Raw genomic sequence first — 26,988 nt, forward strand, 5'->3', positions numbered from 1 at the left:
AGGAAACAAAATTACAACTTCACAAGCATTTAAAATTTATAGCTGCTCTCATTAACAGGAAATATATCGCTTCTTCAGCACACTACGTAAATCTTTCAAGTTTTTCTTAGATCTTATTTACAGTCTTTAGAAATTATTCTGATTATTTATAGCAACATGTAATTCACATTTCTTTCTCTTTTTACAGTTTGCCTGGCTTCTTTGAATTTTAGACCCCTATATTAAATCAATCGAAGCTTCGATGCCGTAAATTAAGAATGAAGCCAATAACAATGCGTGTAATAATTTATTTGCATTCCGTGTTAACCAGACGAAAGCAGAAAAAATTAAATGTCGCGTAATTCTAGAACGTGACACTCGAACTATTCTTAGCGTCACGCAATCTATTGGAAGAGACCACACGTTCGAAGAAGTTCCATTCAAAGCAGAGCGTTTATGCAGAAAAAAAGTAAAACATGATAGAAATTAAATGGTACACAATTTTTACTGTCTTGGACGAAGGATGTATTGTAATCACGAAAAATTCCGAGTACCGTATATCAACGAAAATATCCATTTTCACCACTATCGAATGCAAGTTCGCGATGTTTTTGCCTGACATCTGCATGTAAGGACAGATTAAAGGACTCTTTTCCCCCAAAATGAATTGTAAAACTGATTTAAAGTGGATTCAGAAGATATTTTTTCGTGGCGTCAGTACGTACGTACGTATGTATCTCGTATAACTCAAAAACGACTAGTCTCAGAAATTTTGCATATAGAGCTGCTACAACATGTAGTTGTGCACCTCCCTTTTTGGTTGCAATCGGCCGCACCAAAAGAATATATATATATTAATTTAACAAATATCCTCTATTTGTATAAAGCTAATATACATATTAAATTTAATTAAGAAATTTTAATTGCAAAAATAAAAAATAAAAATAAAATTTATTATTGCTCCGAACTAATTTACAATATAATTTAAATTCTAAGAGCCTATGTAAATTAAGTGCACGTATCTAAAAAAAACCATGAATATATATATATATATATATTTGTAATATACCAGCTTTTGTCAAGAATAAATAGATTGGTGAAGAATCATAGATGTAGTCGTAGCTTAAATTATCAGACGATAAGTTTAGAAAAACAGGATCCATTTATTATATTTCAGAAGAAAATAGCAGTTACAAAAATTAAGATCTCCGGAGTAAATAAAAAAGAATTACTTATAACTTTTTGTATGAAGTTTACTGTATCGTGACATCTAAGAAAAAGCCCCGATATTCTTTTGCCAGTCTTTTTATAGCCTCTTAAAAGGAGGAGCTTCCAAGAAATGACGTCAGCCTCGTCAGCCATTCCAGTTCGCTTTAAAATACTTCTAGAACATTCTCTAACTGTACGTGTAGAAAAGGCGGGAAAAACAACTTGACTACGGGGCTGTGCATTTAATTCCACGTACTTTCAAATAACAGAACGTCGCCATTAAAAATGAAAAGAACATACAGTTAGAATTTTAAGTGTATTCTTGACTATGGAATTTTATTATTACATATATATATATATATATATATATATATATATATACCCACTCAGTTACTCGGCTCGGTGAGCTCAGTTTTTTTACTCTTATATATTGGTAAACTGCGCGCAGTTTTTGCTTTAAAAATGATTGAATTATGTTGTTCTTATCTTCCGGTTAAGGTTTTAATGCCTTTAGTTTGTCTGTATGCAATGTTTGTAGAGTTATCAAAAATTTAAAAGTTGTTTAACTGAAGCTAAGCCTATTTTTTTTAACCATAATATTTGTTTACATTTTAAACTTAGCGAAATAGTGAATTAAGTCTATTTCGCTAAGTTGTCTAAGTCTTCTGCACCGTCAGTGTCTTTTTGCCGAACGGGACCAATAGGAAACTGAGTTTTGTGCACCGACAAATATGCCTTTTTGCCCGCTGGCCGAATGTATTGTTTTTGCGTAGAACCTGCAATTTTATTTGTAAAAATTGTTTTTTTTAATTGTTTTAACTGTATCTGATGATTTATTTTTTTTAAATGAAGATAATTTGAGTTTTTTAAATTAAGATAATTTTCAATGAAGATAATTTGAGTTTTTGTGTATTTTTGCCTTGTCGCGAAGTGAGAACTGAATTAATTGAATGAGATAGCTATCTCTAATGAAATTCGAACAAATAAATTTAAATGAAATGCAGGAAAAAAAAAGAAAAAAAAAAAAAAAAAAAAAGGCGTATAATTTAATATTCCATACAAGGAAGTCATGTGGTGTACACATCAGAATTTTTCCCTTAAAAGACCAAGAAGGAGCCTTCTGACCTGCTTTTGGTAACCATCAAAGAAAAGGACCTAAAACATTTTAAATCACTTAACTTTCAGCTTAACTATTTCTTTTTTCTTATCTGGAGTTCTCAGCACTTCAAGAGAGGTGAAAGCATTCTGAAGCTATATCATCTTTTCCCCCCATTTTAACGGACACATGCTTTTAAAACCATTTAACATAAGTGCATCTTAACACGTTGATGACACAAACAATTAATTCGTATCACATTATTATCTTGCAAATAACATATTAAAAATAGCGAAATATTGTTGATTGAACACGTACTGCTCTGAGTATATACACAGATAGGCCTATAAGAACATAAAAAGACAGACATGTAAAATTACGATAGACATATTACAGCCCGAATATATTACAGACTAGCGGAAATATCCGATGCCAGTTAAGTTAGATTGAGAGTAATATACAGTGTCTCAAAAAAGTGATGGGACACTTGTGCTTTACAAAAGGAAACTGCAATAAAATAAATTTAAAAAACATGTAAAATTTTTTGTGGGTGTGTTTCATACTTAAATTTAGTAACAATTATTACATAACATACATTTTCTCAAAATATTAAAATATTAATTTAATAAAAATACAATTGTTTAGAACGGAGCAGAAAATGGCTCACTTAAGTGATGGGACACTTACTTTTCCATCAAATATTTATCCAAAAATTTTACTTTTTAAAAGGTTTTAATATTTTGTTGGATTTCCTTTTACTTTTAAAACATGATTTAATCTTCTTGGAATGGATTCGACTAATTTTTTTGTGATTTCTGGAGTGATTTTACCCCATTCTTCTTGAAGCACCGATTTTAATTGTTGTTTTGAAGAAATGGTGTGTTTGCGAATTCTTGATTCCAATTCTTGCCAAATATTCTCTATGGGATTTAATTGTGGAGATTGTGGGGGTGTTTTTATTATTTCAGGACAGTTATACAGCAGCCAGAGTCTAACGTTCAAAGCACTGTGCTTGGGGTCATTGTCCTGGTAGAATTTAAAATCGTTATGAAGGTTCAATTTTCGTGCTGAAGATTTAAAATTTTGATTTAAAATGTCAATATACTTGTACTGATCTATTATACTGTCAATAAAAACAAGATTACCAACTCCAGCGGACGACATACACCCCCATACCATAACTCCTCCTCCACCATGTTTTACTGTTGGCACCAAGTTCTGTTTGCGAAATTCTTCCCTGGGTTTTCTCCACACCAAGATTCTACCGTCAGAACCAAATATAATAAATTTACTCTCATCAGCAAATGTAACTTCATTCCAGTAATCAGAATTCTTATTTATGTTGGATTTTGCGAAAGCCAGTCTGAGTTTTCTATTCTTTTCACTTACGAAGAATTTTTTCCTGGCTGCTCTACCGTGATATCCAGTAGATCGAATTACCCTTCTAATAGTCTGAGAATTAACAATTACCCCATATAATGCTTGTAAATCAGCAGCAACTTTAGGAGCACTCATTCTTGGATTTTGTTTTTAAATATTTCGAACGATAATTCGCTTTATTCCATTGGATAGCTTTGATGGTCGGCCAGGCCTTCTTTTATCCTGAATCATATGATTCTTTTTATATCGTTTAATGATACTGAAAACTGTTGAATGACTGAAGTTAACTGTTTCAGTAGTTTCTCTAATAGATTTTCCACGTTCAATATGCAAATTAATAACTAATTTTCGAATTCCCGGCAAAGTTTCTTTTCGTTTAGCATTCATGGCTGCACAGAGCTAAAAAACACAAAAATTCCAAAACAAACTGGAGAGAAATACTGCAGACAATTTTATAAATTATTGGCAATTGCTTTTGAGTAAAAATAGATACCCCAAAAGATATTTTTATTGCTTACTTCAGACGATTTTTGTTGCATAGTACGTAGTATCCCATCACTTAAGTGAGCCATTTTCTGCTCCGTTCTAAACAATTGTATTTTTATTAAATTAATATTTTAATATTTTAAAAAAAATGTATGTTATGTAATAATTGTTACTAAATTTAAGTATGAAACACACCCACAAATAATTTTACATGTTTTTTAAATTTATTTAATTGCAGTTTCCTTTTGTAAAGCACAAGTGTCCCATCACTTTTTTGAGACACTGTATGTAACAACACATTAATATATGTAACATACCGCTGGTAATCCTTCTCTAATAAAAATGCAAGAAATATGATTCATAGTCATACATTTTCCAGTCTGATGCGATAGGGAACTCACATAAAAAATTTCTATACAAAATTTAACTAATTATATCAGCAACAATGGCACTCAGTTTTTAATGATTATTCCTCTTTTTAATCAAATGGTCGTAAAGGTTCCATCCAATATTTCAACTATATTCAATTTTAGTCAAATAAATGTGCCAAAAATAGATCATAATTCATCAGAAATTAATAACTCGAACAAACAAACAAAAAGGCAAACAGACATTCTTCTCTAAATGTATAGATTTTGTAAAATTTACAAATTTTTGATTAGCAAAGTCTGCGATTTGAAAGCGAGCAGTAGCAATACTTTTCGAAATAAAGCATTTTTTTTTTATCTCCAACGCGCGACACTGTTGCCACTCGCAAAAATTAGTGCAAAAAATTAACGCTTTCATAGTTTTTAATTAATATTTCGGCTGATTAAAATCGTACGAAGATGGGAATCGCGGAAATGACTTCCCACGAATTTTTGGAATCGGAAATAATGCATTTAATTTTTGGTAATGCTATTTTATTCCATGGTAAAACTTAGAAATTTTTTATTAACAAATTCTACGGTTTGAAAACGAGCATTGGCACCAACTTTCGAAATAAAGCAGATTTTCATGATTTTCATTTCCAGCTTTCGAGACTGTTGCCACTCGGAAAAATGAGGTCGAAAATCATCATTTTTCCGAGTTTTTAATTACTAACTCTGATTTTAGATCGATTCAATGTGGTAAAAAATGCATCATCATGGATCAGAAATCAATAACTCGAACAAACAAACAACCAGACAAACACACATTCTTCTTTATGTAGACAGATTTTGTAAAATTTACGAATTTTTGATTAACAAACTCTACGATTTGAAAACGAGCACTAGTAACACTTTTCGAAATAAAGCGTTTTTATCTTCAAAGCGCGACACTAACGCCACTCGGAAAAATGAGCGCGAAAATGGTTTTTTCAGAGTTTTTTTAATGAATATCTCGGCTGATTAAAGTCGTACGAAGATGGGAACAGTGGATATGGCTTCCCACGAATTTTTGGAATCGGGGAAATGTATTTAATGTTTGGCAATCCTATTTTTATTTCATCGTAAGACTTAAATGTTTTAATTAAGGAAATCTACGATTTCAAAGCGAGCAGTGGCAACAACTTTCGAAATAAAGCAGATTTTCATCTCCAGCTTGCGAGACTGTTGCCACTCGGAAAAATGAGGGCGAAAATTATCGTTTTTTCCAGCAGTTTTTAATACATATCTGTGGTTTTAGCTTTTTTTTTTTTTTTTTTTTTTTTTTTTTTTTTTTTTTGAAAATAAAGAACGTTGTATTTTCCCAGGATACAGAAAACAATTGTAGAAAATTTGACGATTATAGCTATAGTAGTGACTGACTTATTAACGAACAAACAAACAGACTTCCTTCTTTATATGTATATATAAATAGACATATAAGATAATGAATCCTGTTTTAGAGTAGATAGAAAACTGCTTACATACAACGCAACTTCACGTTGTAAAGACCTCATTTTATTGTAACCAATCATTTTCGGTTCGAAGACACTTTCCTTTCCTTTCTGATTTCAATTTCCAGCCAGAATGTAAACTTAATGACGTGTACGCAAATCTAAATGAGTTGGAAACAGTACTTAAGCAGCAGTTTTGAGTTCGCTGTAGGAGAGATAGTTTTGAGTTTATGCCGCGTGGTTGATTTAGCAACCTTGTAGTTGCATAGTTGGAGCTAGCCGCTCCCTTCAGATTATACTGGTATTTTAGGTTTGGCTTTGCTGTGTGCAACGATTTAGAGGATTAGATAAAGAAGAAGCCAGTCGGGTAGCCGATCTTACTTTATTGTGATTGTACACTGCTGGAAAAAAAAGAGCGTATAAAATATGTCTGGTTTTAAGACTTAAAAAAGAAAATTCAGATTTTAAATTACGTCCAAAGGGACTTTTTTTAACGTTTTATGTGTTACCTTTCTTTATTAAATATCCTGTTCTACGTACTCAAACCATAAAATTCAGTTCAACAGCAATATCGCAAAATAATTTTAAAATGATCATATCTTTAGAATACGTATACACGTGCTGAAGATAAAAATGTTTTTTTCTGTACAACGTTGCTATGGCTCGCTTTGAAACCGTTTAGATTTTTTAATCAAAAATTCGTTGAAGTCTTACAAAATAAGAAATCGATAATAAAACAAATTTCAGATTCAAGTTAGGGCTTCTACATGCCCATATTCTATAGAAAATTACCAGATTAAAATTTCGATAACTGTAGGTGCCGTTGTTTAATCACAATGCGAGAAACATCCATATATTTATCCAAATTCTTCATTACTTAATTTCTTTAAATATAACACAGCGCTCTAATTTCGGGTGGCAACAATTTGAAAGATGATTCACCGTTTATAGTTTTCAACGCAAAATGCCAAAACGAAATCAATAGTCCTTCAGGGCAAATTGTCCCTTTGGACTAAAGAAATCTGAAAAATATGCAACATAGCCTCGGTATTTAGGGTAAAATAAAACCCGAACGAACATTAATTTAGAAGTCAAACAACAAAAATCACCCTTTGTATAGCACAGCTGTATTAGGTACTTTTCCGTTTTGAGGACCATAAAAAAATTGCAGCGAAAATGTATGCGCAAAATCGCCAAATCTAGCAAAAGCGCCACATCTAGCGTACGCGCTGATTTCAGATTGCGTAAGTTTATATAGTTCTATATTTCTTAAGACGCCATTGAAATACTAGTTTAATTTTTAAATCCTTTTTTTGATATCCTATGGATTTAACAATTTGGGAATTGCCCATGACGAAAAGTCAGCAATAGAATTTTGGGTAAAGTGCAGAATCACCCATTGTTTGACGCGCTTTTAAGAATTGCACATACTCGGTATCCACGTGCACATCGACCTATTTTCACTTGAAAAAAAAAAAAAAATCCTAGAATTGTACAAAAATGGCACTGCGCACATCCTTGACTTTATCTATGTACACATCGACCTATTTTCACTTAAAAAGTAAAATAAAATTGACAAAAATCCAATTAATTTTACCCTTGTAAAAAGCGGCAAACAAATAAGTGAGCAATTCTGCACTTTACCGAGAATATTTTCAAAGAAAAAGCATCATTCCTTATAGAAAATTACGTTTGAACAACCAACGAGATGAAATTATGCTTTAGCGATAAGTCGGTAGCGAAATAGCGATGCAGGCATCCATTCAGTTATGTTTAGCAATTTTTATATAAATTATAATAATGATCTGAAAGAGTTATTTACTTTTATGCTTCCATTCAGTCATGTTTAGCATTTTTCATATAAATTATAATAATAAAAAATTAAAACATCAATCTTAGATAGTTATTTCCTATTATACCAACTCTTTTGCCGCAATTATTTTTGGCAGCATTGGCATCAATAGTTTGGCGACTTTTTACGGCCCTCGAAACCGAATAGTACCCTGTATTAGAATGTGACGTAGTTAACTACTGCGTCATGAACATTAGGATGTAATGATTTAGAAATTATAATTAACTGCACTGCCGGATATAAATAACTTTGATATTCCAATAGAAATCGTAAACTTGACTTTTTTTAATGAAGTTTTTGATTTTTCGATTTATTTTAAGGCAGATAACTCAAAGATTTTAATAGTCTTCTTGTCAAATCTACTTTCTTTACAATGGTATCGATGACGTTAGGGAGTGGTCGTTCTGAGGAATAATGTTAATATTACGAACATCAATATTTATTACATACTCAAGAAAACTGGTCACTTAGATGATCGTCTTAGAGAAATTTTCGTTGTGTAAGGTATAGCGATATCTGCTTATTTAAGTTGCATTACGTAATCTTCTATGTTGTCATTTTTTCTGTTTCTTTTCCTTAGCTTTAAACCCATTTTATGACTGACAGTAACATAATATAAGTCACTTCAGTCGTTACACCCAGTACAACTTTATTCATGCAGCCCACACACGTCAACGTACGTGCAGTGTGATTAGCGGGAATTGATGTTCCATGCTTGTACTTTTGATATCATGTCTTTTCCAAATGTAAAGAACAATTTAATTTAGTTACAAATCTACTTTTTCTTTTACTTTTTGTAAATATTTCTTTGAGCTTTTAATTTAATATATTTTTGCCTATTTTTATTTATATACTAGCGGAAGTACCCGATGCCATGCATCTAACAATAGAGAGAACGATACCGTAATCCTTCTCTAATAACGATGCAAAAAATACGATTCAGAGTCACACATTTTTTAATCAGGCGCGATATGGAATTCACAGAAAAAATTTCGATACAAAAATAACCTAATTCTTTCTCATTATATCAGCAACAACGGCCCGCTGTTTGAAGTGATTTTCGTCTTCTAATCAAATGGTCGTAAAGGCAAGTTCCATCCAATATTCACTTATATTCAATTTTAGTCGATTAAATGTGGCAGAAAATGGATTATATTGGATCAGAAATCAATAACGCAAACAAACAAACAAACAAACACACAAACAGAGATTCTTCTTTATATGCGTAGATTTTGTAAAACTTACAAATTTTTGATTAACAAACTCTAGAATTTGAAAGCGACTAGTATAATAGCAATACTTTTTGAAATAAAGCATTTTCATCTTCAAAGCCGAGACTGTTGCCACTCGGTAAAATGAGTGCGAAAATAAGCGCTTTCAGAGTTTTTAATTAATATTTCGGCTGATTAAATTTGTACGAAGATGGGAATAACCGAAATGGCTTCCCACGAATTTTTGGAATCGAGAATAATGTATTTAATGTTTGGCAATGCTATTTTTATTTCATCGTAAAACTTAGAAATTTTTTATTAACAAACTCTACGATTTGAAAGCGAGCAGTGGCAACACTTTTTGAAATAAAGCATTTTCATCTCCAAAGCCGAGACTGTTGCCACTCGGTAAAATGAGTGCGAAAATAAGCGCTTTCAGAGTTTTTAATTAATATTTCGGCTGATTAAATTTGTACAAAGATGGGAATAATCGAAATGGCTTCCCCCGAATTTTTGGAAAAGAGAATAATGTATTTAATGTTTGGCAATGCTATTTTTATTTCATCGTAAAACTTAGATATTTTTTATTAACAAACTCTACGATTTGAAAGCGAGCAGTGGCAACACTTTTTGAAATAAAGCATTTTCATCTCCAAAGCCGAGACTGTTGCCACTCGGTAAAATGAGTGCGAAAATAAACGCTTTCAGAGTTTTTAATTAATATTTCGGCTGATTAAATTTGTACGAAGATGGGAATAATCGAAATGGCTTCCCACGAATTTTTGGAATAGAGAATAATGTATTTAATGTTTGGCAATACTATTTTTATTTCATTGTAAAACTTAGAAATTTTTTATTTTGCGAATTTGCTAGATTTGTCGGTTTTGCGCATACATTTTTCGCAGCCATTTTTTTACAATCTTCAAAACCGAATAATACCTATAAATCTAATATATATCGTAAGGGCGCTTTCGAGACATGAAAAACGCAATTTGAATTTTGTCAATTGGCCTTAGGGCGGGAGATATAGAACTTCCTTTCTTTGTGCACAGTGTACCTGGTAAGCCACAAATGCAAGTGTCTGTGTTATGTAACACAAAACGAAAGGTCCATGACCTGCCAGAAGATAAGTCACTGGACTATTTGTAGAAACTAATTTACGCCCACCAGCGGCCGAGCGGTAAAGTCGCTGAACACTGGTAGTTCGGTCCGAGGTTCGAATCCCGCGAACGGGCTGGCTGTATGGGTGTTTTCGTGGTTTTCGCCATGTGTAACGTGAATACGAGCCAGTTTCCCTTAGAAAATCCTCCACGAAGGCATCCCTCCCCTTAGGCAGATAGCCCTATTGTGCTTTGCTATAATTAAATACACCACCAGAAACTAATTTACATGAGTGAGTTATTAAGATCTTTTTCTAAGCGGGATTTTAAGCAAGAAATTGGAATAGGCAAGGGACTAAAAATTGATGTTGAAATATTGTTTGCAGCATCTGTTATACACCAGGATACAAACAAAAATACCCATGAAGTCGATAAGACTTGAACCTGGGTCGAACTACCAGTGTTCAGCGATCTTATACCGTCAGCCGCTCCGACAGGGAAATCCCCCCTTTCAAAGCATTCGCCTTTTACTTCCTTGTACAAAGTAAAGGAATTATTGTAATTTCGAAAATATTCGAGTGTCATATTTCGTAGAAAATATACATTTTGACCGCTATCGAATGCAATTTAACGATGTTTTTGCGTGATATCTGTACGTAAAGACAGAATAAATAACTCTATATCCCAAAACTGGTTACAAAGAGGATTTAAAATGGATTCAGACGAGACTTTTTTCCTGACGTCTGTACGTACGTACGTACATACGTGCGTATCTCGCATAACTCAAAATCGATTAGTCTCAGAACTTCGAAATTTTGTATATAAGACTGCTATAACATGAAGTTGTGCACCTCCCTTTTTTGTTGCAATCGACCGCACTAAATATGTATATATAAATATTTTTAATGTATTTATATGCTAGCACTTCAGTTATATATGCTTGATGAATTTGAATGATATTGCAAAATTAGTTCTCAGCAATAATTAATTTTTTATTTGCTCACAATGGAATTCTCATAATTTAAAATTTAAATTAGCTTTATATGAATGAGATAATATTGTATGTGTTAAATTGAAATTTCATTCTTTGTAGCAATTTTAATTTTATTTAACTTTACGTAGGTTTCTAATGAAACTATATGTATATATATATGTAATAATAAAATTCCATAGTCAAGAATACACTTAAAATTCTAACTGTATGTTCTTTTCATTTTTAATGGCGACTGTCTCTTATTTTAAAGTACGTGGAATTAAATGCACAGCCCCGCAGTCAAGTTGTTTTTCCCGCCTTTTCTACACGTACAGTTAGAGAATGTTCTAGAACTATTTTAAAGCGAACTGGAATGGCTGACGAGGCTGACGTCATTTCTTGGAAGCTCCGCCTTTCCAGAGGCTATAAAAAGACTCGCAAAATCAATATCGGGGCTTTTGCTTAAATGTCACGATGCAGTAAACTTCATACAAAAAGTTATTAGTAATTCTTTTGATTTACTCCGGATATCTGATTTTTGTAACTGCTATTCCTCCTGAGTAATAATAAATGGATCCTGTTTCTTAAACGTATCGTCTGATTATTTAAGCTAAGACTAAAGCTGATACATCACATATATATATACCCACTCTGTTAATCGGCTCCGTGAGTTCAGTTTTTTTTTATTCTTGTATGTTGGTAAATTGTTGATATTTTGCTTTAAAATGATAGAATTATGTTGTTCTTATATTCTGGTTAAGTTTTCAATCCCTTTAGTTAATCTGCGTGCAATATTTGTAGAATTATCAACAATTTAAAAGTTGTTTAAGTGCAGCTAAGCCTAACTTAGCAACCATATTTACACTTGAAACTTAGCAGAATAGTGAATTACGTCAGTTTCTGCACCTTCAGTGTTTTTTTGCCGAGTGGGACCAAAAATAATGTTCAGTTTTGCACGAAGAAAAACCTGTCTTCCTGCCCGTTGACCGAATTGCTGGCTTTTGCGTAGAAACTTTAATTTTAATGGTAAAATTTCTTTAAATTGTTTTAACTGTATTTGGTGTTTTATATTTTTCTATATTTTTCTATATTTTTCAATTTTTAATAAAGTTATTTTGAGGTTTTATTTATTTTTACCTCGCTACGAAGTGAGAACTGAATTAATTGAATGAGAAATATATCTCTAATGAAATTCGAGGAAATAAGTTTAAATAAGATGCAGGAAAAAATGCATATAACTTAACATTAAGTACAAGGAAGTCATGTGTTCTACACATCAGATTTTGTTAGAACAATTTGCAACCAATTTATTCACTAATAAATGTGTGGAAGGAGCAAAAGCATTAGATATATATGAATAATGAAGGAAAACAAAAAAAAAAAACTAACACGACATTTTTCAAAGTAATTTCACTAATGTTATTTAGCCTGAAAAATTAAAAAATCCTAATATTTTGATCCCTAAAGTTCTGCTGACATACGAGGATTATTATTACTTCGCCCAACTACGGTTCATGACAAAAGGCGCAAGGTTTTAATGGCTTCCTAATTATGTTAAAAATTTTCTTTTTGAATGGAATAAAAATTTTAAAAAAATTGGAAAATGTATTCTGGGATGGGCGCCGATGTTAGTAATGTTTGTAGCGTAGGTTTGAAAAGTTACGACTGAGGTATGATGGGATATGCGAGGCAAGAAATAAATTAAGCTACCTGTCAAGTAATGTATTTTTTCCTTCATTCACTTCGAGTCGTCACGTTTAAAGGAACCAATGGGGAGGATCGTATTTTTTAATTAGTCCAAAGGGGATTTGGTCTTGAAGGACTATAGTTTTCGTTTTGCGATTTTGCGTCGAAACCCTATAAACAGCGAATCACTTTTCAAACTGTTGCCATCAAATATTACAGTTCTGCATTATATTTGAAGAAATTAAATTATGAAAAATCTGGATAAATGTATGCATATTTCTCGCATTGTGATGAAACAACGGTACCTAGAGCCATCGAATTTTGAATGACGTGATCCTCCTATGAATATGGTCATCTGGAAACCCAAATTTGAAATTTGTTTTATCATCGATTTCATATTTTGTAAAACTCACGAATTTTTTAATTACCAAATTCAAGGATTTCAAAGCGAGCGATGGAAAAGTTGCAGAAGTAACATTTTTATGTCCAGCGGGTTCGATTCTGTATCGGAAATTCGGAATACAGTCAAAAGTCGTTAATCCGGACTCGTCGGGACTTCGGCGATTCCGGATTATCGATTTTTCCGGATTATAGATCATCAGTTTAAATCTGGTAAAATGGCATGCAGAAATTATAAAATTAAAAATATGAAACCGTAATTTATGAAATAAAGAACAATTATGATCTAAAGGGTATCAAAATTTACAAAAAAAAAAAAGCTTAATATTTATTTGTTTACTTTATTAAACATTTCTTTCAGTGTAAGTTGTTTAAGTTGCTTCGTTTTTTATGTGATAGTACATTCTCTTTAATTCCATAAACAGACATACTTTCTTGTTCAGTTACAAAGTTCAAGTCCTATAATTGCTGTGTCGAGAATACCGACTAATTTGTCAATCGAAATTTTTTGGTTTTCAATAATCTCTGTCACTTTCTTCGCTATCGAAAGCGAATTATAATGACGAGGCATTTGATTTAAATCATATCAAAGACGGAGTACATCGAGAGGAAATACCACATTTAGTAAGCAATTATAAGCCAAATAAAATAAAAACATCTGCCCTTAAGATAAGGATAGTGTTGACAGATCAACTTCCAATTCATTGCGCTCCGCGGCGTTAAAGATAAACAAAGTTTAGATAAACAAACGTTAAAGTTTAGATAAACAAAGGATATGCCTTTATCCATTTTTTGCAGCAATTCCACTTTTTGTTTAATGGACTCCGAAAGATACTTTCGCTTTGTATATCCTTTACATATTAGTAAATATATATCGGAAATTCTATTTGAAATAATCGAAAGTTCAAGCTTACTTTTATAAAATTGCTCTAACAGTCTGCAAAAAATAATAAGCCGGATCCAATTCGAAGATTAAGGAACAACGCAATCTGCAACATTAACTGAAATAGATAATTAGATAATTTTAGCTTATACCGTCCGTTATACATTAAACGCACATGCGAAAACGTATTTTGCGCACGCGCACACGCAAATTCGCAGCCGTAAAGGGCTTACGCGCATGCGTCAGGGCGACGCATGCGCAGAACGTTTGTAGCTTTGAGGTCCGGATTATAGATCATTCCGGATTATGGGTGTCCGAATTAACGACTTTTGACTGCACTGAATTTTATCAATACTATAAAAATATTACAAAATATTTAAAAGAGCACATCTTTAGAATTTCCGATACACAGTTTCGCGCGCTGGAGATAATTAGTCCAAAGCGGCGATTTGCCCTGAAGGACTATTAATTTCGTTTTGGCATTTTGCGTTGAAAACTTTAAAAGGCTGTATCACTTTTCAAATCGTTGCCACCAAATACTATCGCCCTGTATTATATGTGAAGAAATTAAATAATGAAGAATCTGCATTAATGTATGTATGTTTCTCGCATTGTGATAAAACAACGGTACCTAGAGCCATCCAATTTTGAGTGACGTAATCCTACTGCGAATATGGACATCTGGACGGTTTATTTAAAAGAAATGACATATGAAATTAAAAATTTTCATTATCGGATAACATAAAAAGTTAGTCATCTTCACCTTCCGTTATATCTTCCGGCACATCATCGAATTCTGTTTCATGTTCAATATTGCTGCTTCAGTGATCCGTTAAATAAATAATCATCATCCTTTCTATCTTTCACCAACATCAAACACCCTTACGAATTCCATTTTCTTTCGCAAAATGAATGGCTTTGCATCTGAGACCAGCACTGTTATAAGGTATTTCTCCCACTTTCCTAGCGTCCTTCGTGGTGTAGTGGTTCTGCACGCTGGCCCGGTATTCCAGAGGTCCGTGGTTCGATTCCCGGCGAAGGCGGTTGCTAATTTTTCATCTCTCTGGCTTCGAAAAATTCCTAATGTCTCTACACTGTGTTTGATTGTTTTTTTTTTTTTTTTCTTTTCTTTTTTTTTTTTTTTTTCGTGGCAGCGATACTTACTACCAAAATCAACACTAGTTCAACTGTATTTCAACTAAAGCAAATGCGATTTACTAAAACCTTCGATTTTCACTTCAAAATCACGGCTTCAAATGACTACAGAAAGAGAAAAACATTTTAACTCGTAATGATATGAATTCACTCCGGTTGGAAGTTCATTTTTACTCCAAATTATATTCCTCTTTTCCCAAAACCCTACAATAGCATTCGTTTGCGCAACTGCATTGAATGCAATATATCCTCTTTGCAGGAATATGTACTCACTCAAACTTTTAACCAACACACATATTGTTCCCCTTATCGCTTGTCAATTCGGTATATCACTGTTCAGAAGGCTAGGACAAATCTTCGAATAAGTGGCCTCAAAAGATAAGAGCACTGCACATTATCTTTTATGCTTCTTCGTGAAGAATTGGGTGCGCGTTATATGGCGAATAAACTTAAAATCTCCTTAACAGAAACTCTTAGAAACGTATTAACCAATCTATTTAAGAATAAGATCACACAAAAAAGTGGACTCTGTGACTTATGTATTTTATACAACACTTTGAAATAGAAGAAATACCGTCCGCATGACGACACAGCATTTGATGCACACGTCACTCAAAGAACTGTAGCAATAAAACAATAAGAATAACAATAATAATAATAATAATTACGTTAACTAAAAAAACGTTTAAAAGAAATCTGAAAGGTTTCAGATTTTAAATTACGTCCAAAGGGGCGTTTTTTTTAACGTTTTGTGTGTTACCTTTATTTATTAAATATCGTGTTCTTTGCACTTAAACCACAGAATTCAGTTCAAGAGCAATGTCGCAGAGTAATTTTAAAATGAGCCTATCTTTAGAATTTCCGATACACGCCCCGCAGGAGATAAAAAGGTTTTTAAAAGGTAAAAAAATTTCACAAAATATGAAATTGATCAAAAAAAATTTCAAATTTCAAATTTGGTCTTCCACATGCCCATATTCGTTGGATTACGTCATTCAAAATTCGATGGCTGTATGTACCGTTGCTTTATCACAATGCGAGAAATACACATACATTTATGCTGATTTTTCATTATTTAATTTATTCAAATATTATGCAGGACTCTAGCATGGGGTGGCAACAGTTTGAAAAGTGAAACAGACATTTATACTGATTCAACGCAAAATCGCAAAACGAAAACAAAAAGTCCTTCAGGGACAAAGCCCCCTTTGTACTTTAAAAAAAATAAACAATAATAATAAATAAATAAATAAAGCACATACTTGAAAGGTTCGTTCCCATAGCAACCATAACTGAATCATTAAGCAGTAGCGTCATGTATCACAAACACACTAGAAATTTGTTAGGTAACAAAAAATACTAAACACAATCGGATTCTTTCCAAATTTCCTAAGAAAATACCTTAGGTTGGTTCATTTTTAATTTTAAAACGAAATGAAATTTCTTAGAAAAAAATGACTAATTGCAGATGTAATAAAAATGTCACGTGGTTACATCCACTAGTACTGATTATTCTCCTTAATGACTGAGTTATCGAATCGAATTTTACTCACCACTCCTGTAACTTAATACATTTTAATTAACTCTGCGACTACATATATTTAAATTTCAAATAGATATTTATTTGCATGTGTTTCTCATTAAAATTCATGGCATCGATTTTCGGAAATCGGCTTTGAGGTGACACGACATTCAAAGAAACCTTTTTTATTTGATTATTTATATCATCAGTTTCAACGAAATCCTTAGGAAAACGACAGAAAAAAAAAAAAAAAAAAAAAAAAAAAAAAAAAAAAACTGAAAGGTTTTAGATTTTTAATTACGTCTAAAGGGGCGTTTTTTTAACGTTTTGTGAGTTACCTTTATTTATTAAATATCATGTTCTACATACTCCAACTATAAAATTCAGTTCAACAGCAACATCGTAAATTTATTTTAAAATGAGCATATCTTTAGAATTTCCGACTTTTTTTTCGCTGTTGGCGAAAAAAAAGTTCCCCCCCCCCAATACAACGCTGCCATTGCTCGCTTTGAAATCCTTGAGTTTGTTAATTAAATATTCTTTGAAGTGTTACAAAATATGAAATCGATAATAAAAGAAATTTCAAATTCCAATTCGGGCTTCCACATGCCCAAATTCTATGGAAGATTACATTATCCAAATTTTGATGGCTCTGGGTACCGTTGTTCTATCAGAATGGGAGAAACATACATACATTCATGCAGATTCCTCATTATTTAATTTATTTAAATATAATGCAAAGTTCTAATAATTGGTGGCAACCATTTGAAAAGTGATTCAGAATGTTATAGTGAACCAACGCAAAATTCCAAAACGAAATTAATAGCCCTTCTGAGCTAACGCTCCTTTGGGCTGTAAATTTTTTAAAAAAAATTCTGATGTTTGCAAGACATGACTTCCTTGTACGGAATATTAAATAATACCCATTTTTTCTTGTATTTCATTTAAAATTATTGGATTGCATTAAATCTACTTCGTCGAAAGCGCATAAACCACAATAGAATAAATGCACTCTTTAATAAAATTCACTGCATTTGTTTACCACAGCGGCAATCTGTCCCTAGGTTCACTAACAACCGTTATATTTTATTCATTTTTTAACTCAGAATGCACAGAATTTATATCATCTTAGGAATTATCTAATCGTTGTCATATGTTCTATTCAAATACTATAATAAATCTAAAACGATGTATAAAAGAAATTAAGCAAAGAAGAAAATCATCAACAAACCAAAAAAAAAAAAAAAAAAAAAAAAGCTAAGAAGAAAAAGAAACAGGTTTTCACAGACGATTCAGTATTTCTCATTCAATTAATTCAGTTTTCACTTCGCGACAAGGCAAACATACATAAAAACTCAAAATATCTGTATTAAAAATTACGAAGTAAATCTTAAACGCTTATTTCCTCGAAAAAATTCCAGAAAGGATTAAGCACGATTTAATTGGCAATAATAAATGAAGGTGTTATCTGTGTTGTTGAGAAGCTACGTTTCTCTAGATTGGCAACAAATCCACTAGTCTGCTGTTTCAAATGTAAATAAGCAATGGCCGCCATCAAAAAAAATTATTAGGCTTAGCGGCACTTAAACAACTTTAAAATTGTTGATAATTCTAAAAATATTGCATAAAGATTTACTAAAGGCATAAAAACCTTAACCGGAAGATAAGAACAACATAATTCAATCATTTTTAAAGCAAAAAATGCATCATTTACAAACATATAAGAGTAAAAAAACTAAGATCACTGAGCCGGGTGACAGAGTGGATATATATATATAAATATATTTATATACGTTTGGTGAGGCCGATTGCAACCAATCTACGAGGTGCACATCTGCATGTTATAGCAGTCCTATATACAAAATTTCAACGTTCTGAGTCTACTCGTTTTTGAGTTATGCGAGATACGTACGTTCGTACAGACGCCACGAAAAATTTTCTTCAGAATTCATTTTAAAGCAGTTTTATAATTTTTTTGCAGGAAAAGACTCTTTTATAATTTCCTTACGTACAGATGTCACGCAAAAACATCCTTAAATTGCATACGATAGTGGTCAAAATGGATATATTCGTTGAGATATGCTGCCTGAAAATTTTCGCGATTACAATACTTCCTTTTTACTTCGTGCAAGTAACTAAAAAGAGTAAATGATTCTGTAACAGTTCAGTAGCATTTAAAACACTTTTATAAATTATAACAAAACTGTAGATATTCGTAAAAATTTGTATTATTTAAATTTATAATATATTCAATAATTTTTAATTTACGTCAGTGAAGTGTAATATTTGAGAGAAAAAATTATGCTTTACATCAGTCAAATCCTTTATTGCTTTTTAAATTGCTGATGGACAATCATCTGATTTAATTTGAAAGATAAATTAAAAATCCTTATTATTTACCGATTGCTATCATTGTTGCCAGTTTAAGGAAAGGAAATATTTCCGGAATCGGAAGGCAGTTTAATAATTGAACTTAATGCTTACATTTAATTTAATAATAAAAAAATCGATCCTTGAACCCCTTTGAAGAAGAGCCTTAAAAAATTTCACGTTTTTCAAATCTGTTGCTTTGTTTCATACGTAACCCTAAAGGGTAGTTAAAAATGAATCCCGAAAGCCATTTTATTTTCGCACGAAGAGTGTTAATTACTTTGCACGTTGTTTATAATTAATTGGCTCCTAAAACAGTGAAAGCAGTTTTTAGAATTATGAACTTTATTAATTATATATTCTTAAAAGCTCCCGCTTTATTTATCTTATTTACCTTTTCTATTTTACTTTTTTTTATTTATAAACACGTTTCCAAAAGCACATTCTTTCAAGGTTATTAACGTTAGCTGACTAAAGCAATTCCATAATTAATAATCGACGACCGTTTTTATCAGATTTCATGAAAATCAAAAATATTTTACACAATCACAGGTCTTAAAAGTGATGAAAAGTTATTTGTTTGGACTACAAATAAAATAACGCTTTAAATAGCATTAAATTTATGTTTTCCAGTTACTGTGCTGTTTGTTTTTGATTGATGTCGTTGTCATATATTTCGTAAAAAAAAATTAGGATTTGGTTTACTGTAATTGTCAATTTTATTTTTAGCTCAGAAGGGTTATTAATTTCATAATGGCATTTTCCGTCAATTCTCTTTTCAGACTGTTGCCACCAAATATTATCGTCACGTATTATATTTAAAAAAACCAAACAATGAAGTATATGCATCAATGTTTCTCGCATTGTGGAAAAATAACGGTACCAATAGCCATCTAATTTTGAATAACGTAGTTTACAAGGTATTTCTCCCGCCTTCCTAGCAAGCCTTCGTGGTGTAGTGGTCTGCACGCTCAGCGCGTAATTGAGAGGTCGACTGTAGAGACATTAGGTATTTCTTGGAAACAGGCAATCGCCTTCCCCTGGAATCGAACCACGGACTTCTGAAATACCATCTCGGCGTGCAGAACCATTACACCACGAAGGCAGACTAGGAAGGCGGAAGAAATACCAAGTTCTCCAACCGAACATGGGCACTTGGAAGCCCGAATTTCAAATTTCGAATTTGTTTTATTATCCATTTGAAATTCTGTAAAACTTTAACGAATTTTTTATTAATAAACTCGACGATTTCAAAGCGAGCAATGGCAACGCTGTACGGGAAAAAAATTATCCCCAGCGCGCGAAACTGTGTATCGGAAATTCTAAAGATATGCACATTTTAAAATAATTTTGCGATATTACCGTTGAATTGAATTTTATGGTTTAAGTGCGGAGAACATGATATTTAATAAGCAAAGGTTACACAGAAAACGTTATAAAAGGCCTCTTTGGCCTCCAAAGTTCACTTGAAATAAAACTGTGCATTGGGGAATTATTATATAATATCTTTTCTTTTATCTGTAATAAAAAAAGCTAAGATCTTCTACTATTTACATATATAATTACGTTGATATTTGATCTAACTTCTCACTGAAAAGTTTCACAAGAATTCCACGATGCTTTAATTATTGTGCACAGGAAATTGCGGGGCAAAACATTTTCGGTGAATCTTTGCATTATGGTAACTTGGCGATTTTTTGGCGAAAATTTGGCGACCAACCCTGCTACAGCAACCTGCTAGTTTTTTTTTTTTTTTTTTTTTTTCGGACGCCATTTTGTTTTCACGAAGTAAAGGCATTTTTTTTTTAACTCAACATTTTTCCAACAATCTGCTAGCCGAATTACGCTTATGCTAGAACTTTTATGTAACAAAAGTGCTTAATCATGACGAAGATTAGGTGCGAAATTGGGAGAAAATGCAGAATCGCCCACTGCTTGCCGCGTTTTTGAGAATTGCACATACACGGTATCCATGTACACGTCGACCTATTTTCACTCAATAAAACATCCCAGAATTCCACAAAAATGGCATTGCGCACACTCCTGACTTTATCCATGTACACATCGACCTATTTTCACTTGAAAAGTCAAAGAAAATTGACACAAATCCAAATCTTCTTACTCTTGTAACAAGCGCCAAACAGGTAAGTAGGCGATTCTACACTTTAGAAGCGAAATGGTTTCTAAGAGCTTATTAGCTAAAATCGCGATTGCAATTTTCCGGAAAATGTTACATTACACGTCTCATGATCTCTCATTTCTCTGAGACAAAATAATCTGTGATTCGAACTGTGTACTTCTCAGATTATTGCTAAAGTCCTAGCTAGTAACCTTTATCGCCTTGCCAAAATGTCGCCAAACTATTTGTTACCATATTCCATAGATTAGCCACATTTTCAACCATTTTGCTTAAAGCGCGGCAAAGGTCGCGTCAAATGACCGAAATATTACTTTTAGCCCATCGGTCCATTCTAGAAGCCACTGTCTCGGTGGCGATACGGATGTGCACTTACGAAAAATACTTACCGTTTCTAGATTGGAAGAAAACGTTCTCTAAGTCGCCTTTCTCATGTTACTCAGCTATTCTTGTACGATGGTATTATTTCAGTCTGATAGCCCTAATATTTGTCCATGCATCAGAGCTTAATTTTTTGAGAAAGAGGCAAAAAAGCATCATCTAGGACCAGCCAAAATAGGAGAATAGGCTAAAGCTTGAACTTCAGTCATTCCTGAAGCCTATATCGACGATATTGTCTTGCTCAAATGTACTAAAAACAATCAATATATTCATCAGCCTGGGAAATGAAACAGCACTTATGTTAAAAATATTTGACTAACAAAGCGTTCAAAACAATTAAGCGAATATCTGAAAGTTCACCGTAAAATTAATAGACTTTTAGCGCCCCCCCCCTCATTTATGTTCCATTGCGATTTGCAGTTCCTATCCTACAGTAACATAAAACTCCGTAGATCGCAGGGGACGATTTACAGAAGAGCGGTAAAAATGGTTTATGAAAAAAATCTGATGTGTACACAACATGACTTCCTTGTACGGAATATTAAATTATAAGCATTTTTCTTGCATTTCGTTTAAACTTATTGGATTGAATTAAATCTACTTCGCCGACAGCGCATAAACCACAATAGAATAAATGCATTCTTTAAAATTCACTCTAGTATTTGTTTACCATAGCGACACTGGCGCTAGAGTCACTTAACAGTATTACATATCGTTCATATTATAACTCAGAATGTACAAAATTTATATCATTTAAAGAATTATTTAATCGTTGCTACATGTTCTATTCAAATATTATAATAAATCTAGAACGATATATAAAAAATATTAAGTAAACAAAACAAAAAAGAAACAGTTTTTCACAGACGATTGAGTATTTCTCATTGAATTAATTCAGTTCTCACTTCGCGAGAAGGCAAAAATACATAAAAACCCAAAATATCTGTATTAAAATTTACGAAGTAAATCTTAAACGCTTATTTCCTCGAAAAAATTCCAGAAAGGATTAAGCATGATTTAATTCGCAATAATAAATGAAAGCGTTATGCTTGTTGTTGCGAAGCTAAGTTTCTGTAGATTGGCAAGAAATCAACAAATCTTGCTGTTTCAAATGTAAACAAGCAACGGCCGCCATTAAGAAAATTATTAATTAAATAACTTTAAAATTGTTGATAATTCTAAAAATATTGCATACAGATTTACTAAAGTCATAAAAATAACCAGAAGATAAGAACAACATAATTCAATCATTTTTAAAGGAAAAAATGTACAATTTACAAACATATAAGAGTAAAGAAACTGAGATCACTGAGCCGGGTTATACGTTTGGTGCGGCCGATTGCAACCAAAATACGAGGTGCACATCTACATGTTATCGCAGTTCTGTGTACAAAATTTCAACGTTCCGAGGCTACTCGTTTTTACTCGTTTTCGTTGAAATATGCTGCCTGAAACTTTTCGCGATTACAATACTTCCTTTTTACTTCGTACAAGTAAGTAAAAAAGAAAAAAGTTTATTAAAATAACAGAAATTCTTTTTGGATTCATATTGTTACGTTCTACAGGTTCGTAGATTTGGAGTATTGGTGGCAACACTTCATGAAGGATGAAAACAGAATTTGTTTAGCCAATATTACTCAGGGCAGTTCCAAAATAACGTTTACTGTCGTCGTAAAACAACAAGAAAGACACTGAAATAATCAGCGACACAGTGTTCAGGCTATAACGGTGAAGCGCTAAAGTACAGCTCCCGACTCGGTTCCGGTCTTTCTCGGAACTCAACATACTCTCCAGACTCTATACGCTACAGCTCGCGATGCACTTCACAATACATTCGATACCCTCAACGATATACACTCTAGATGCACGACTGGCGATGTACTAAAGAGACACCTCACACTAGACTGCTACTCCGCGTACAGGTAGGGTTTATATAGCTTTTGCCCTGCCTTCGAGAACATTCTGGGCCATACTGGTAAGAATTTGTTCTAGAATGTTCTCTCCGTCAATGGCATATCGCCAATTTTGTGGATAAACGGGCGATTTCTCTCCAAATCTGGCAACCCTACCTTTCTTTGCCATTTTCTTTCAACCCAAAATCCGCTTTGCGGGGAAGCTATCTCCCGCAGCTGGGCATTTGGTAACAATATTTTCCAATTCATCAAGAATTCTTGTTGAATTCAACAATATATCCTCAACAAGATTCTGTTGAGAAGGTTCAACAGATCTTTTTGAATCTTCTCAACAAGATCTGTAAATTAAGAATTCTTTCTTTCAACAAGATCTGCAAATAATCTTAAAATATATTAACGCTTTTCACAAGAAGTTTCAATCGGACTTGATATGTTAAATATCCGATATGTAAAAGAATGTGCAGATTCCATATTGGATTAGCATCACGTAAACCAAAACATCACGTAAATAACTTCAGATCAGGGATTCCCAACCATCGATCTTCATTTGAAGACATGATTTTCTTCATCTATGCCTTATGTTTTGTTTTATAATATGCAGTATACAATATAACCACATTACAAATACTTATAAATAACTTCAAGATATCGGTTAGATTCAGAAACGAGCAAAAAAGTTTGGAAAAAAAATGGTTTGCTAGATTTATATTTAATAATTTTTTTTACCATTATTGTTTATAATTGTACAAATAAAAACAAATTTTCGTACAAATTACGTATGTATATATCTCACAAAACTCGAAACGAGTAGCCTCAGAACGCTGAAATCTTGTACATAGGACTGCTATAACATGTAGTTGTGCACCTCTCATTCTGGTTGCAATCGGCAGCGCCAAAAGTATATATGTGTCATAATTTAATGCTTAGAAGAAAACACTAGAACTTTTAACAGCTTTCAATATACGTCATGGCTGAGGGTTGAATGCCTACTAATGAAAATAGCAAAACTAGATTTCTACAAATCACCAATCCCTATTTTCGCACATATCAAAATCATCCTTTTGCAGATAAGCGGCGCAGAGCTTTTTACACGGTGGAAGCTAAAGAAAGGAATGACGTAGTTGTTGTGCCAAGAGTATTTATACTAAGTTTGATGCATAAGTACAACTAATGTGATTGGTTAATATTAGGTTATTACTTAACATGGAAAGATCTTGAATTTGGGAGATCAGATGAGTTTAGAGGGGAGAACATAAAATCTAGAACAGTTAATTTTGAGCTCGCCAATTATTCTTAAAGCAGCCATCGTATTTTTTTACATCTTATATATATACCCACTGTGTTACTCGGCTCAGTGAGCTCAGCTTTTTTTATTCGCATACGTTGGTAAATTGCGCATTTTTTGCTTTAAAAATGATGAAATTATGTTGTTCGTATCTTCCTGTTAAGGTTTTTATGCCTTTAGTTAATCTGCATGCAATAGCTGTAGAATTATCAGCAATTTAGTTAATAAGTAGGCTAAGCCTAATTTTATAAGTTGTTCAAGTGCGGTTAAGTTTAATTTTTGTTTACCATAGAAGCCATATTTGTTTACATTTGAAACTTAGCAGAACAATTAAGTCAGTTTCTGCACCTTCAGTGTCTTTTTGCCGAGTGGAACCAAAATTTAATTTTCATTTCTGTTCACCGAAATATCTGCTTTGTTGCCTGTTGTTTGATTAGCTTGTTTTTTGCATAGAAACTCTAATTTTAATTGTAAAAATTGTTGTTTTTATTGTTTTAACTGTATTTAGTGTTTTATTTCTTTTTTCTATATTTTTCGATTTTCAATGAAGATATTTTGAGTTTTTATGTGGTTTCGCCTTGCAGCGAAGTGAGAACAGAATTAACTGAATGAGAAATCTGTCTTTAATGAAATTCGAGGAAGTAACTTTCAATGAAATGTAGGAAAAAAATGCTTATAATTTAATATTCCGTACAAGGAAGTCATGTGTTGTACACATCAGATTTTTTAAAAACACATCTCCACCGTTTAAAACCCATATCGCCTATAGCTGAAAGTACTGATAAAATGTTTGACACATCTGTGTGAATAAATCATAGTGAAAACGTAATTTTTGCTTCTACTATCATAAAAGCCTACTTATTACCTAAATCAAGATGTCAAAGGATTTTCCTATTACTTCCGCTCTTTCCAGAAAAGATAGGCAGAAAAAGCTAATTAAAAATATACGATTAAAACTCATTAATGTTTGCGTGTCGCTGGACAAAAACGCAATTAAACCGCATAATTACACCAAAATTCGAAGTAGATGATTGAGATCAGAGTTCCCGAAGAGCGTTAAATTGTGCTGTAGCAGATGATATAGTAATGACAGTTAATAACAGTCAACCGCAAGGAAATTCTTGTTATTAAAATAATGAAACTTGCGACTTTCCCCTCTAATTTTGTAATTATATGGTTGGTTTTGAAGGCTCCTCGTGAAATTAATAGTAATACTTATCAAAGCAATTTATGAAAAATAAAAACACTTAAAGCTACCCTCATATGATTAGTAGAGAATGTCAACCATGCAGGATAATACTATTCTGACATTACCAAAATATATGTATTATTAAATATTTGCCGTTGCATTTTTGCTGTATTTATTATACATGAAGCTATCAGCTATGTTTTCATGCAGTAGAAATAATTCCGAGAAAAATATTTATTTGTATATATTTAAGTGCATTATAACAAGCATCCTTTTGCTATGTCTGATCTATCTAAACTATTAAAATATTATCTGCGTTGTTTGTCAATTTGTTTGTGGCATCACATCCTCCGGAACGGCGGGGAGTTGAATTTCGACAGAGGTACCCACCTTCTTCTGATTCCAAAAATTCGTGGGAAGCCATTTCGACCATTCTCATCTTCGTACGGCTTAATATAATCTCATATAATATAATCTCATCTATCTTCATATATATAAGCGGCTAAAGTGTGTTTCGCCTATAGTTTATTGTTGCCACTCAGAAAATGAACGCGGAAATTAACGTTTTCGCAGTTTTTAATTAATATCTCGGCTGATTAAAGTCGTATGAAGATGAGACAGGTATCGATGGATTCGGAGAATTTTTTGGAATTCGAGGATACGCGTCTCGAATTTCAACTCTGCGCCGTTCCGTAGACATTCGAGAAAAAAGAATTTGGCACGTAGCCAAATCCCTGTAATAGGGAAAACCCAAGAAAGAAAGTGGAAAATGTAGGGAAAATCTATTAATATCTCGGCTAATTAAAGTCCTAAGAAGACGCGAATGGTCAAAATGGCGTGCCATGGACCTGCCGAATCCAACGGTGTGCTTCGCTAAGCCCGGGAGCCAGCCGTTTCGGAGGAGATGATGTTATTTCACCCCATATATATATATATGCGGCT

General features: G+C 32.7%; 1 protein-coding gene across 1 annotated transcript in view; it reads right to left on the minus strand.

The window, feature by feature from the left end:
* Window positions 1-26,988, minus strand: part of LOC118184723 (uncharacterized) — a 585,346-nt gene that overhangs the window by 472,057 nt on the left and 86,301 nt on the right. The gene's annotated exons all lie outside the window — the stretch shown is intronic.

The sequence above is a fragment of the Stegodyphus dumicola genome, chromosome 2 (assembly GCF_044657685.1).
Source record: "Stegodyphus dumicola isolate Sdum_Otavi_A_Nest chromosome 2, ASM4465768v1".
NCBI lineage: Eukaryota > Metazoa > Arthropoda > Arachnida > Araneae > Eresidae > Stegodyphus > Stegodyphus dumicola.